At 39.8% G+C, this 12,729-nt stretch overlaps 1 long non-coding RNA gene across 1 annotated transcript in view; it reads right to left on the reverse strand.

Annotated features, from left to right (window-relative positions):
* The window catches only part of LOC148594471 (uncharacterized), a 533,350-nt gene extending 520,905 nt beyond the window's left edge, over window positions 1–12,445 (reverse strand). The window contains exon 1 of the long non-coding RNA XR_015913459.1: window positions 12,428–12,445. This is a non-coding gene — a long non-coding RNA (uncharacterized LOC148594471). The remainder of the gene's footprint in view (window positions 1–12,427) is intronic.
* Window positions 12,446–12,729: the final 284 nt, after the last annotated feature.

The raw sequence follows: 12,729 nt of genomic DNA on the forward strand, positions 1-12,729 counted from the left end.
GCAGATTTATCCATGGTTTCGAGGACAGGCCAAAGAGAACCTGCCCTTTTGGAAGACCCCTGGCAACAGGATTAAAGGCACGAGCATCTGTGTAATGGAAGAGACTCTGACCAGCCTCAGGCTTGAGGCAGGAGTCCTAAAGGACAGGAAGGAGCCAGGTATTTGCCATAGCTGTTCACCTAGTTTCTTTCCATATTTCCCTTCAGTTGTCAGAGCTGAATAAAGACAAGAAGGGAAGTTCCTGGAGCAACCAAGAAAATGGCTCAAAAGAGACCTGAGGCAAATTAAAGCCCAATTTAACTTTTGCTCAATAACTTCATTTTATTTGTATGAATCATTTATGTGGTGAAAAACTTCAGCTTACCACACTAGAAAACTCAATTAATAGCCAAAGTGCTTAGAGAATAGGGGAGGAGAACATGAAGAAAAAACTCCAGTAACTGAGTTAAGAAGCAGAAGTAAAAATCTTTTGACACTCACCATTAGAATTATCAGAGGAAAGCAGAAGAGTTTGCTTCCAAACCACAGGCATGAAATACACTTACAAAAACGGGTCAGTCAACAATTAAGGATGATAATCCACTTGTAGGACTCAGGAAAAACTTGGCTACACTGTGCTACTGCAGGTAGGCCCCATATGATGAGTCAGAGACCTCATGGGAAGCCTGTACTGGGGCAAGGACTAGATCATCGGTGCCCAACTGCCCCACTGGCTCTAGGATCTTCTTCTCTGCCTCTCTAGACATATGAGAAAGTGTTTGCAGCCTCTGCCTGCTCCATGGGTTGTGGAAAGGACAACTTTTCTTGGCTTACAGACACTTTTCCTGATTGCTCAGTGCTGGTACCATCAGCTTCCTCTGCAACTGGACATGATTCTTTGGGTTTGCTCTGTTGTTCCTCACTGGCTAGAAAGGTATTGACATTATTCAGCACAGTAGTGTGGCAGGGAAATTACAGTCCTGCCTTTATTGTCAAGAAAAGCCTGAAAAAGCCTCTAGCTCTTATTGCATCACCCATTGCTCTTCTTTTGGTTAGCATGTAACTAAATAAATGTCTCTTTCAAATACATGCAAAAATAAGTCTCATTCATCAGAATGGTATATATCATTTCCCTCAGACAGGAAAAAATTAATCTATAAATGTGTGAGAAGCAAATTGCAGGGCAGAAGCAAATTGTGATTTACAGCTTTTTTCAAAAAGGAATGGGGAGAGTGAGTACTTTTGTTCTCTACCAAGTAGAAACTTAGAAGTAGAAATCAAGTCCACAGCTATTTTTTTCTGCTGCCTCACTTGTTTACTTCTTAAATGCAGGGGAGGGCATATTAGGTTCAAGTAGTAGCCACAGAAAAGGGGAAAGTGAGTAGCTGAGACTGAATGATAGTTGATTGCTGTGGTCTCACAGGTTTTATCACATTAGAATAGGTTTAACCCTTGAGAATCTGGCCACTTGTCATCCGTGGCAGAAAAACTGCTTTGTTAGAGGGAGAGAAAGAGAAAAATGCACTGGTGCATATGGTATACCATTAATAAGTCTCACACCCCGTAATAGGAACGTTTGTACACAAATGTGTTCTTTGGGATCTAGCCAAGAGCTGAGCACCCTAGTGAATCTTAATGCCCAGCTAATGAGTTATTTTTGGTAAATTTGGCACTGGGACTTAATAGAACCAATTTGTCCCCCAAAAGCTAAATCATTTATCACCTCTTTGAAGGTGCTAAGTGGACCTAGAACTTCAGGATGCTGTCAATAAAATTAAACTAGTCAAAGCTGTCTGGTAATTTATGCTTCTTTCCACTACTATTTAGAACACAGGTAAATGTATGAGATGCAAGAGATTAATAAAGAAGCAGTAGTGCTACTTAGCTGTGCTCCAGGGCTGATGCTTGTTGTTGGAGATGGGTGACCATGAGGAAAGCAGGCTATTTTTATTGGGAAGCATCCAAACTATATAGTTCTGAAGATATTGAATTTCCCAGGCACTAAGCATTTGGATATGTGGAGTTATGGTTCAGCCTTTTACAGACTACCTATACATTCAAATCTGGAATAAAGTTTCACATCCCTTTGAAATAGATTTTTTTTTTTTTCAATTCAAATTGAAACTGAAGAGAAACCTGGGAGGTTAATATGAGGGTTTTGGTTTGGAAACATCTCTGGTGGCATAAAAAGCTCAAACTATTTTCCATTTAGAAAACATTCCTCCAACTCAGAATGTCATTGCCACAGACACTGGTCATATGTCCTATGGGAAATTCCCCTTAACTCCTCTTTGAGGTGTAAGTTGTTATTAATGACCTTCCTATGTTGAGCAAAGGAGCTCCATATGGATGTGCAAAAGATATCCACTGAAGTTTCTACTTAAATATCCAATGAAAAATGTATTTGGGTAGGGAACTCTGGTTTTGAGCACTATAGCAATTGTCTGCATTAACCAACCAGTCTAAGTGGAGTGCACTGAATAGGAAATGAGACTGAAGCCAAAGTTAGAGCTATGCCAAACTACCTGAGTGTAATGTGGATAGCAGTGAACTGTGACTCATGTCATGTTGTGTTATGTAGCATCAAATCACTGTACAGTGTGACACAACGTAAGCAACATGAGTGGCGTGAATGTGACACAGCACAGCCTTTTTTCCTCTCTCTTTCCTTTTTCTTTTTTTTTAAGAGCATTTTACTTTTAATCAGATAGCTGCTGTCAATTCAGATAACAGCTGCCTGACCCAAATTTTCAACTGACTGAAGTGGACGAATACTGAAGTGTGGACATTCTATTAGGAAAAGTTAACATTTCAGACTAGCATCTCTGTGCTAAAAATATTCCCGTCGCTTTCTCTTACCCCCTCCCATTTCTTCCTCCCCTAACACTAGCTGTATTTTCTTACTGATACTGAATCAATAATTTCATTTCTATATTACAAATCTTAAAACAATATGGCAAAAAAAAGTATGCTGGAATTTTACTTACTCATGTTTAATTATTGATGTAGGCTTCTTTAAACATATTTGGCTCTCTGAAACAGCTCTTTAGAACTGTGTTCCATTTCTTATTGCTTACCTATTCTGTTTGTTCTCTGCCTCCCTGATCCTTTTCGATTTTCTGCAGGTTAGCAAGTGCTGCATTGTCTGCTTTTGAAATGTGTCTTTAGGCATGCTTTTGTTTGACAAGGAATGCCAAGGCTGAGCTGACAAAGTCTGTTTGAAAATCTTTTTCCAGGTATACAAGATCAGTAAGTCTGTTCAATGTATTCTGTGATTAGTATTTTTCTTCAGATATTTATATCAACATTTCAGGTTTAGTGAAAGATGTTTTCTGAGCATACCTGTCAGTGGGAAACTTACTAAAGGTAAGTAACAGTATCATTTATATATTCAAATGTATAAATATATTTATGGTAAATAGTTGACATCTCTCTCCACATAACTTAAAAGAAAATATACCTTTAACAAGCACTCAGCCACTGTTCTTTTCACAGGCTTGAAACAAATATCAACTTAGAAAAGCTGTCTTTTAGGTATTTTGTCTCTCACTCTTTGCAACCAGATCACTTTAAAAATAATATTTAGATTACTGCACCCCACCCCTGCAGGGTTGGGGGCACTGGAGATGATATTTGTCCTATCAGGCAAATTCTCAGGTAAAGGAAGCCTTTATATACTCTGACACTGCACACTCATGAATTCTGAATAGGATTGAAAAAAAAAAAAAAAAAAAGAACACACATCTCTTGCCTTTTACCCCCAGTCACAAAATAAAGATTATATCCTTGACAAAATACATTGGTGAAAGCTGTAACCAAAGCCTTTCTAAAAGATGCAGACTGAACAAATGTGGTATCAAATGCACAATTAAAAGACATGGCTGCCCCTTTTTACAAACACTTCCTACTTATCATGTGATACTATGCTGCCAAGAGACAGCTTTCCATGCCAGTGACCTCGTAAAATTTCCTGAACCCTTGGAAAATAAGTACAACAGCCCCAAAGCCTTCAACTTTTAACTGTACCCACCACAGAATTGCTACCACATAACTCCACTGTCTCTGGTTGTCTCCTGGCTAGGGCTAGAGCTCGATACACTCTTGATCTTTACTTTGCACGAGGATACTTGAATACAAGGACTCCAATATACCGAGCAGTTTAACACGCGGTGCTGGAATCCTAGGCAGCATCTGAAGATCTCTGGAAATGAAAGTCTGTATAGAAGGTTTGACACTAAATGTCAATGAGTTAGCAAAGAAACGAACTCCAGGCAGGACATGGACCTAGGTAAGGGAAAGAAACTTCAACATAGAATAGAATTTTCTTCCTGGCAACCATATTTGTTGGAAAGCAGAAGGCAAATAAGGAATCTGTGAATCTCTCCTATGGTGAGGTGAAGTACACTCCTACTTAAAAGGGTGAAGAAATTCTTTAACAACAAAGAAGTCTCATTTGCCTGTGATCAAAGTCTGGGTGACAGAAGCGTCAAACTCTTAATTCTAAATTAAGCTACAAATAGGAAATGCTACATTTTTGGATTTGAAACTATCTTTGTCTTTCTCAAAGGACTAAACCAAGCACTTAAATCCAAACATGACGTAACCTGACAGAAAAGTCGGATTGAAATTTTGCCACCTTGACCTAAAAAGGCTTTAATGCCACTATTTTAAGACTCTGTTTTCCACTAGCTAAGTCCACTCTTAAGCTTCCTGCACCCTCCCCAGCAGGCATTGCCTGCCCCTTCTCAGTTAAGGGCTCACTTAAAGATTTCCTTTTTTAGACAATATTAAGTGGCCTCTGGTAAGCAATAAACAGTTACCTAGAGGTGCTAGATGTAGCTTCCGTCCCCTCTGTTTTCTTCCCTATACCACTAAATTTTAAAGCAAGCATCAAGATAACAAAAGCCAGCCCAGTGCTACCAAGGCATGACTTTGTCAAGTCCTGATTGGAAGAGATGAGCATGCATACTCATATTCATACTGCATATTCCTCAATGACCTGGATGAAGGCACAGAGTGCTCCCTCAGCAAGTTTGCTGATGATACCAAACTGGGAGGAGTAGCCGATACCCCAGAGGGCTGCACTGCCATCCAGAGGGACCTGGACAGACTGGACAACTGGGCGGTGAAAAACCTCATGCAATTCAACAAGGCCAAGTGCAAGGTCCTGCACCTGGGGAGGAATAACCCCAGACACCAGTACAGGCTGGGGACCGACCTTGTGGAGAGCAGCTCTGCGGAGAAAGACCTGGGTGTCATGGTGGACGACAAGTTGACCATGAGGCAGCAGTGTGCCCTCGTGGCCAAGAAGGCCAATGGGATCCTGGGCTGCATTAAGAAGAGCGTCTCCAGCAGGTCGAGGGAGGTGATCCTGCCCCTCTACTCAGCCCTGGTGAGGCCGCATCTGGAGTACTGTGTCCAGTTCTGGGCTCCACAGTACAAGAGGGATGTGGAGCTGCTGGAGAGAGTCCAGCGCAGGGCTACAAGGATGATCAGGGGCCTGGAACATCTGCCCTATGAGGAGAGGCTGAGGGAGCTGGGCCTGTTCAGCCTGGAGAAGAGAAGGCTGAGAGGGGATCTAATCAGTGTATATAAATACCTCAAGGGAGGGAGTGCAGAGGACGGTCATGGTCTCTTTTCAGTGGTGGCCACTGATAGGACTAGAGGAAATGGCCGGAAACTGAAACATCAAAAATTCCATAGGAACTTAAGGAAAAATTTCTTAACAGTGAGGGTGACAGAGCACTGGAACAGGCTGCCCAGAGAGGTTGTGGAGTCTCCTTCTCTGGAGATCTTCAAAACCCGCTTGGATGCAGTCCTGTGCCACGTGCTTTAGGTGTCCCTGCGTATGCAGGGGGGTTGGACTAGATGATCTCTAGAGGTCCCTTCCAACCCTAAGCATTCTATGATTCTATGATACTCTGCTTTTATTTCCCCCAAAGAGCAAGCAATAGCAATGAGAAAAAAAACAGTGGAACCTTTAAAAATCTTTTAAAATATGAGTCAATTTACAACTATATTTTGACTTCATTAAATATTTCCACTATCTTAATGATAATAGTGAAAAATATATATGGAGGTAAGAGTATGTTGCACATTCCTTGCCAAAGGATAGATAACAGGAAATGTCTGTTCTTAAGCAAAATTAAAAAGAAAGAAGAAATATTTCAACATTTTTCCTCTTACAATAAAAGTACTAACCTAGTACATTTGAAACTGGAAAAGAATAACAATTGATGTCAGCTTTGAAACAAGCAAAGTATTTTGCTCATGATCTTCTGTCATATAAAATGAAATCTGTAAATTTAAACGTACAGAAGTTGATCTTGTTTAAAAGGTGCTTGGCTCTCTAATTACATGAGAAATACCTTTCTTTAATAATTTATTAGAAATATGGGGCAACATAAAGACAAAGTGTAAAAATACCCACCATGTAAACTGGTGTTGAACCTTTCTGTTAAAATTAAAAGCTGAAATTCTTTGACTGTCTCACTTTCGAGCAGAACACAAGAAAAGAATATTTTAGTTAGTTCTCACCCTCCAGGCAAAGAAGTATAAAACCTCTGGCCTGATTCCAACCTCATTATCAAAGGACCACTCACCTAATCTAAAAAAGCAGCTCTTCATCAATTTATCATTAACAAGAGCATTACAATATAATGTAGGGAAACGGCTTTCCACCAGGGATTCAGTTAATGGGAGTCTAGAGCCACATAACAAGCATGGCAGAAGATATGCCACAGTAGGTGAAGATAATATACATATATTCCAGGCAAAGAATACTGCAAATAACTTCTCTGCTGTTGATGAGCTTTCTGCAATATTTTTTTAATATTTCATTTAAAAAGTTTAACTCTTATTGCATTCCATAGTAACATAACCACCACAAGATAATTTAGTTGCTGACTGTGTATGAAAAATGTTATTTGACATTAAACTCATCTGAGAAACTCATCTGTTACAGAACATATAAATATTTCTTGCGTTTAAATGCCCTGTTGAATAAGGGCCAAAAGAACTACACTCAATACAAACAGTGAAGGTAAAGGAAATTTGGGGGGCCAGGAGAGCCACAGGATATCTTCAGTAGATGAATAGGTCTGATGAAATCATGAACCATATTGTATTTACATCACTTCAACTCAGATCTAGGAGTGAAGTTATACACCTGAAAAAACCTCCGAGTGGTGCTCTACATAGTAGTTCACCTGATCAGCAAGGCAGGTCACAGCAAACACCTCACCCCAGCGATCTGGCTTCCTGCGCTGCCTCCCTGCAGACTAGAGACGAGTTCAAGGTTGCTGCCCTGAAACTCCAAGCGCGCTGCAGGACTGGCCCTACCTACCTGAGAGACTTCCTTCCCTGCTTTGCCTACGACCTTCCATGACAGCCGTGTTCCTCCAAACACTGAATCTGCCAGCAAATAGGCAAGATGCTCCTTAGAGGAGAAGACACAACTTCTGGAGGAGATGGATGTGTACTGTGGACCTTCCTCCCTGAAGAGAGGGAAATAAACTCACTTGTAAACTTCAGTGCAAACCTCCTGTTTCCAGCTGAACGTCCTCAATAATTTCTTCAAACAAGGCAAAAACCTATAAAATAATCAAAGTCTTTTCTCAACAGGCTGAGAAGAGACAGAGAGGAGCATTTCATACACAAACATTGTCTTCACATACACAGCTCTTATCAGAAAGTATTCTGATATAACACTGCATAGGGCTACACAAGTCTGCTCTGAGACCCAGCAATACAATCACAGTGTATTTTAGAAATAAAATTAGGAGACATATATAGTGAATTAAATATGTAATATGTTTTTACTGAGATATTGTGATTATTGCTGCTGGCCTTGTATCATGCTGCAGCTTATATCATGATATATAGCTTAAAACAGAAGTTTTTTTCTTTAAATATTTTGTGAATTATTAGACTGGAGATGCTTCTTCCTCTTCTAAGCTGCTAGTGGTTACTGCTAACTTGTTTTATTTAATAATAGTTTCATCTAATATGGCAAACTCTTCACTTCTTTGATTATTCTTCAGATGAGAAAGAACAAGGCAAGAGTGGATGACAAGCCCCACACTGTCAATATTTTCTAGATTTTTCCCCTATTCTGACCTGAGACCAAGAGCTGAAATTGAAAAAGTACACTAGAAAGTACACATCAAAATGAATATTGTCAGCAAAAATGCTCCATGGTAATGCTTTAAAAATATTTAATTTTTATTTCATTTTTTAAATAAATATCTTATTATTCTATTCTTTGAGTATTCCAAACTACACAAATAATTTCTGTCTCACTTTGAACCAACCAAAACAGAGCAGTAGAACCCCAAGTTATTGGCATTTTTTCTTTGCTAATAACTGCTTCAATTTTGAGGAACTTATATTTTCTAGAGATAAATCCATTTTGCCAGAAAATTCCCAGTCAAACCTTTCAGATAATGTCTCTCAGGAAGGTCTGAGTAGAAAGTTCTGAGGTTTTTTTTCTTTTTTTTTTTTTTTTTCTTCTGAGGAATCATTCTGTTAATACTGGAAATTAAATTCCATGTTTGGCAAAGGCAGTGTCCAAGCACAGGGGGCCCAGCCAGAGCCAGGAGATACACAGAGGAGCCAGGACCTTCCACAAGCCACCCCAGAGCCCCGAGGCAATATCCCTCCAGAAAGGAGGGGGCAAATGCAATAATCGCAGCACCTTCCCTGGAAGGGCCTGATTTAGGAAAACACGGCATCTTTATCAGCTAATGTATCTGACCAAGGAAAATGCCAGAGCAGCAGCTAAGGAGGAGAAGTGGGCTGAGGAGCTCTATGAACAGCAGTAGGAGATGGGATAAAGGTTACTGAAGGTCAAGTACAGCGAGCGCGTCGCTGCTGGCACGAAATTGCTGCTGCATTCCAGGAAATCACTCCCTCTCATCTTTCTTAGCCTGTCACATCCTATTTCACTTACTGGTTCGTCTTCAAGGTGTTTGTCTTATTTGTCTCCTTGGGTTTGCTGTTTATCTCCATTTATTCTCAGCATAATTTAAAACTCGTTGTTTAAATTCTATGACTGGTGGGTAAGCAGGGGGAGAGCTAACCTGTGTAATGATCTGCAGAATCTAGGTGGGAAGGAGAAAGAGCAAGATTAGTAGAAGTGATTACAGCAGGAGTTGTGATGGGAATATCATTTCACCAGAGCAAACAGTGGGAGACTGGCTGGCCTGTGTCTTGTCATTTTTGCAGAGAAAACTGAAGGAGCTGCATTACTCTGTGAGAGTTGTGTCTGGGAGCTATAAAATTACCTATTGATGAATAAGCTGGAAAGTTACCTGAAATAAAGTTTAGAAAGCACTAATGTACCTCATGCAATTCTGGCTTTATGGTAATGTTAGATAATTAGCACCAATGGGTAAGAGACAAGAATGCACATACATTGAAAGTAAAGCATTAGCATATATTTAGCAATTACAGTTAAATTTATCATGAGTTATTTGTCTCCGCTGAAACAGTCCTTCCAGCAGAAAACTCAGACTTCCTCCATTAAAAAAAAAACACTTTATATTTAATTTGCTAGAGGGAAGAAACTGAAGCTTGCTATTCACACACTCATTGCACCTACAAAACCTACAAATCAGCCAGGTTCTCCCCAGTGAAATCTAGAGAGGTGGATTTCTCTTACTCTTACACTAAAGAGTTTATTGAATACACAGATGCACAGGCAATCCTTGAACTAAAACCTGGAACTCGGACTTCTCAGGTAAATAACATAAGGTCCTTCTTGTTTCCTCTCTGGCCTAAGGAAGCCATCTTTTTTCCTTCTTCCTTTTTTTTTTTTTTTTTTTTTAAGTCACACTTCAAGCGACTAAAAAGACAACATGTGCATCGGAGAACAGCTCACAGTCAGCTAAAAGGCCTGTTTTGGGAAGCAGAAGTTGTGGGCTTGAGTGAAGTAAGGTGAACGCAGAAAAGCCTGTTTTTGGGCTTCATTTCTAGGAGGACAAACAAGGCACTACATTCTGCCCCCCTCCATCTAGCTGCACTGCAGTACATAAATGTGCAGCTACGTGCTGTGCGTATGTATGTATATACACATTCTCTCATTCCACTTACTGTATTAACATTGCTGAGATTTCAGCACTGAGATTTCCCAGTGCGAATCCAACCAGACTAAGGAAGATGCTCTGCCCAGTTCTTGTCTCGCACGTACGCAGCACTGCAAATGCTTGAGGAAGCGCGTTGGTGAGTCTGGGGGAGCAGACTCTGCTCTGGGCATCTCTACCTACAATTGATGTAAGTCGTAGATTTGAACTCTGGCCTCTTAGATAGCCCTTATCTGCATAGTGGAGACTATATTTACAAGCTAGCTATGTTACTGCGATGCAGAAAGGTTCAGTGAAACAAGGCCTTAATAAGTAACACTTGACCTTACTGCCTACCTGACCCAAGAGCAAAATAAGAGCAAAACATCTGAGGCAGGGCCGCAGAACAAAACATATCCACCCTAGTCACATCTCTGCTAAGAGTCAGACAGGGACAAGCATTTGTGAGAGTGGCTCCTACCTCCCAGGTCCTCCTGAGCTTGGGACTCCATGTCTGCATCTACCCTGTAGGTCAAGTGTAGATGTATCTGGGGCAGCCCACCTTCTTCAGAAGAAAGACACCATAAGCTGATCAGCTGTCTTTGCACCTGCAACAAGAGCTACTTTCTATCTGACTTGCACATTCAGCTAAATTTTGCCATCACCAGCAGCCCCTTCTGACAACCTACCCTGGAAGATGAAACATCTTCTCTGGTCCTAATCATGACTATAATATCGTTCAACTTCAGTGCTATAATCTGGCAATACTTGTACCCTGCAGACTTTTAATTCTGAAGCTAACAGTTTACAAGGTAACTAACACAGAGTCCAAAGTGTTCCGTGCTAAATGACTTGATTATATTTAACTTGTTTCGTGGATGGTCTCTGCTAATTTTGTAAATCTGTTTACATTATATTGCTCTGTTTTTAGAACCTTTACAAAGCAAGGTTTTTTATTTCTTCGTCTGCTTCTTTTATGAAATTTCAGCAAATCCCTTTTCAAAGCTACCTTTGTTCAAATTCCTTAATTCAAAGTTACTTTTGAATTAAGGAGAGGGAAACATAATCCATCTACTTTCTCAATGAAAAGAAACTGTGGACGAAAACCCACTTTTCTTCATCTACACAGTCCTAGAAATAATGCTGAGTGTTCATCTTTCCATGTTATACTGCAAAGTCTTGTAAAATAAAAAAAAAGCATCTTCTGAGAATAAAAATGTGAAAGCAGCAGCACATTATCAGGAAAAAACAGGAAACAAAAGCATAAACAGAGATAAGCTACAGTGGCTGTAACATTACTTACAGATGGAATATTTACAGATGGAATACTTTGATTCACAAAATCTGCAATTAATTTTAAAATAAATTCTCAAAACTGAAATTTGTCATTCAAGGAGACAGATACTGAGATTTTTGAGTTTGATAACTCTGCTATCTTGGAATCTTCATTTATTCTAACTTCTGTTTTACACAGATGAGGGGAGAATTATTGGGTATACTGACTAATGCTGCTCATGTTGCAACAAGTTTCTTTGTGGATGATATATTAAAAAGAGATATAAAAAAAGCCATTTTGAGGAAGATATGTTCTTTGTCTTCATATATCTGGACTCCAGGCAGTTTGCTTATTTGTGGTGCAGAACTGCAAGACCTATCTTTAAAGAAAAAAAAATGTTTATGATATTGATGGGATACACTACCAGGACTTAAGAGATGAAAAGATCTAATGTATCTGGCCCTGATGAGCATCTGCATAGAACTTACATTTTGGTCACAGTGGGACATGGCAGTAATACACTAAACAGGATCAGAGGCAACAAGGGAGGTCCTGGATAAATCCCAAGAAGACAGGCCATCCAAGAAGATCCTCTTGCCAAATTGCCAGGGAGGCACAAGCACAAAGCTCAAGCTCCCAGTTTTGATACAGATTTAATTATTTAAATAAAGTCACCCAGTGGGAAAGACTAACAAAGAGATCCACTCAAGAGTAACCAGCAGACTAGCAAGCAGACACCTGCTTGCTAATTTTTCAGATTTTGGTGTTAAAGTTGTGCAGAACCTTAAAAAATACAGCACCTTCTCTCGAATCCACATTTTGTAATAGAGTACAGTCTTTACAGAATCAATAAATTATTCATGGGGAAAGCAATACTACTCTTAGACCCTCGGGTCTTGGGCTCCCCACATGCAAAAGATCTAACTCAACACAATCAATCCAGAAGGATAATTCTGTTATACCCTACTTAACCCAGATTGCCTAACAGGGTTTGAAAATGGATTAGTGGATGATGAGCTTGTTTTATAGGGGATATTTTCTTCCAGAAAAGGAGATGATAATTGCTACTAGCTGGTTTAAGAATTAAATGATCCTCGGTAGGAAAAGAAACTTTTTATATGCTCTCTTAACTAGCTAGACACTGGCTTGTGATGACTAGAGATATGGGAGAAGCAAAGCATGTAAACAGGCATCAATCATTCCTGCCTAGCAATAGAGGATCTTAGACTCTTAGATAGAGAGTTGAGAAAATCTAGAGAGAAAGGAGGCTAACAAAACTGGCTTATTCTTTCATATTCTTAATATATCATCTATGAAGGGTCAAACAAGATTTCTGGAATGGCTATGAGTCTTTGAATTACAGCAGCTCCCACAACTCATACTGGTAGGCAGAAGATATCCTAGATCACTTTT

This window comes from Tinamus guttatus, unplaced genomic scaffold (assembly GCF_059628265.1).
Source record: "Tinamus guttatus ecotype Peru unplaced genomic scaffold, ASM5962826v1 Tinamus_guttatus_pri_ptg000242l, whole genome shotgun sequence".
NCBI lineage: Eukaryota > Metazoa > Chordata > Aves > Tinamiformes > Tinamidae > Tinamus > Tinamus guttatus.